Source organism: Phyllostomus discolor, chromosome 2, assembly GCF_004126475.2.
Source record: "Phyllostomus discolor isolate MPI-MPIP mPhyDis1 chromosome 2, mPhyDis1.pri.v3, whole genome shotgun sequence".
Lineage (NCBI taxonomy): Eukaryota > Metazoa > Chordata > Mammalia > Chiroptera > Phyllostomidae > Phyllostomus > Phyllostomus discolor.
In genome coordinates, this window is record NC_040904.2 from 67127024 (window position 1) to 67129873 (window position 2850).

The 2850-nt window shown below is 39.0% G+C and overlaps 1 non-coding gene across 1 annotated transcript; it reads right to left on the reverse strand.

The window, feature by feature from the left end:
* Positions 1-217: 217 nt before the first annotated feature.
* Positions 218-287, reverse strand: LOC114491233. The gene has a single exon (XR_003684038.1). It is a non-coding gene; the product is annotated as a small nucleolar RNA Z40 (small nucleolar RNA).
* Positions 288-2850: the final 2563 nt, after the last annotated feature.

The window sequence follows — 2850 nt, forward strand, 5'->3', positions numbered from 1 at the left end:
ATCTTTCTCCTTATGGCCTTTCAAAAACTTACAAATTTTAGGCAATAATACTTAGATAAAATTTTTGCTTATCAGAATTAAATTATGCTGTAACTTGTTTGTTAGATTAACCCTCTATAAAAGTCTCTAGTTAGAAGTTCAACCCTGGGATTTTGACAGGAGTTAAACTAAGAATATAGGTTATCAAACTTCTTTTCATTTTTTCTTTTTTCTTGCTTATTCTGCAAGGCTGTTTTTATTCACTTCATTCAGAGCCATTGACCATTTTGCACATCATCACAACCTTATGCTGGTAAACAGTACAAACACATGATGGCTTTTTAACATCTAATATTTTTGTGGTAATAATAAACTACCAGGATGGGCTTCTGTAAGAATTAGATAAAATTCAAGACCATAAATATTGAACTTTTATAAAAGGTAAGGTTAAGTCTATAAGAGAATTAGGGGAAGTAAATTAAAATCTTACCTATAATTTTTCAAGCAATTTACTTGAGGACTCCAGAATTCTAAGGAGTACATTACTATTTTGGCGAATGATCTAAAATGTATTCCCTAATTTTTTCTAATATTGAAAGTCTTTTTACAACCAGTTTTTACTCATTGAGACTAGCTAAAATGTTCATTGTCACCACTGCAATGTTGGGAACGGCCCTGCCTGGTATCAGAAGCTATAACCCCCACCTAGGCTAAGGCTAAGGGAACGCCCTTGGAACCGTTAGCCAGCAAGGAGACAAAGGCTTACATCCCTGGCAGGAATGCTGCTTCTGCTGCTTTATTCATAACTGAACCCCCAAAAGCTTGGTCAGTTAGCCAGTGATGGGTAAGATTCCCCAAGGGGGGAACGACTTAAGATAGGCACAATCATGTGGGAGGCCCCCAAGGGAGGACTTTGGGGGCTACAGCAAAAGGGGGTGATGGACCCTCGCTTTTCAGCTTTAACATAGCCTGAGTCCTCAACGTCTGGGAGAAAATCTCCTTATCTCTTGGTTGCCTTAGTTCCCTTGTTCCACCTAAGCCTGAAACAATGACAGGGTGGTGCAGCTCTGTGCTGAAAAGGGCGGGTTCCCTGGGTGATCAGGCCTAAGAAAGAATATGTAAAATCCTGTGAAACCTGCTTTGTTTAGAATGTTGTCAGTTGAATGAGAAGGGTCCAAGGAGGAAGTTAGTCTGTTCTTTAAGTCTTATAGCTCTTTGACCCTGACTCAAAATAGGCCCTCAGACTTCCTTATGATCTATTGTTTGATCCTTACTTCCTAGCAATGAGTAATGAGCTTTTACCTGAATTCTTATGCAAACGAAAGCAATAAAAAGCCTCTCTGGAGGGGGAAGGGGGTGCTCTCCCCACCAGGGAGGGTGGCCAAGGCGCTCCCCATGTGAAGAGTGGCCCTGCTGTTCCTAGTCCCCCACAGGACCTGGTTGTCTCTGTATGTTTTTCTCAAGTTTCAACAAGCCATCCGCAGCGTTCTGTGATCACTGCTGGCCGGTGACCCATGCATCACTGCAATAACCTCACTGTCATAGAAATGTAATCTGTGTTTCAATGTAGCTATGTTAACAATATTTGTACTCCAGGGACGGCAGTGCTCATTGTCACTTAAGATGAGGCATAAGTTGTTTCTTTTTGTTTGTTTGTTTTTAAGTCAGTCACACACAGTGTTGTTGATCTAAATTTGTAATGTATAACACAAATATTTTTCTTTTCTATTTTTATTCATTTAAATTTTGTCATTTTCACTTACCAATATGCTAAACCTCTTGACCTCAAAGATACCTATTTAAAAATTTTACATTTATACAACAGGTGGTAAACATAAAGACTGCGGGCCAAATCTGTCCCTCTACCTTATTTCATCCAGCCCAGCACCTTGTTTCTACCCCGGAGGTGGTGCTAAGCTCCTTGCCCCTAGTTAAGGAGTAGTTACATTTATACAGTCCTAAGGTTACATTGAGCCTTCAATTACAGGACTGTAATCACAGTCCTTCAATTACATTTGAAAGGCAACCTCTAGGCTAATGTGGCCCCTGGTGAAAATGAGTTTGAGACTCCTGATCTATATTGTGCTGTAGTTTCTCTTCTGTGCTTCTTTCTTACTGTTCTTTGTTGAATATTCTGGTTTTGATTTTGGCCCATGATGATGCAGGTAGATTTAGCACATTCTTTTTGTCTGCTTTATTTTATTATATCATTTGCTTATATCACATTTTATTTATTGATTTTTTAAAAAAATTATTTATTTATTTTTTTTAGAGAGAGGGGAAGGGAAGGAGAAAGAGAGGGAAAGAAACATCAATGTGTGGTTGCCTCTTGCGTACCCCCTACTGGGGACCTGGCCTGAAATCCAGGCATGTGCCTTGACTGGGAATCAAACTGGCAACCCTTTGGTTCACAGGCCCATGCTCAATCCACTGAGCTACACCAGCCAGGATGTTCATTGATTTTTAAATTAAAAGACCTGGAAGCTCTTTTCAAGTTTTTGCTTTTTTAATCAATGCTGCGGTTAATACCCTTGTGTATATCTCTTTGTAGCTTTGGAAAATTTTTCTCTAAGGGGTATATATCAGAAATGGAATTATTGGATCTTTGAAAACATTTCCTAAATGTTGTCCAGAAAATGGCTGTGCAAATTTCTATTCCTATCAGTTGTGCATGAGGACTTTGTTTCTTCATAATCTAAATAAAAACCTATGTAAAACCACAATGAGATATCATATCGCACCTGTCAGAATGACTATCATCAATAAATCAACAAACTAGTGCTGACAAGGATGTGGAGAAAATGGAACACTTTTGCACTGTTGGTGGGAATCCAGATTGGTGTAGCCACTGTAGAAAGTAGTATGGAGATA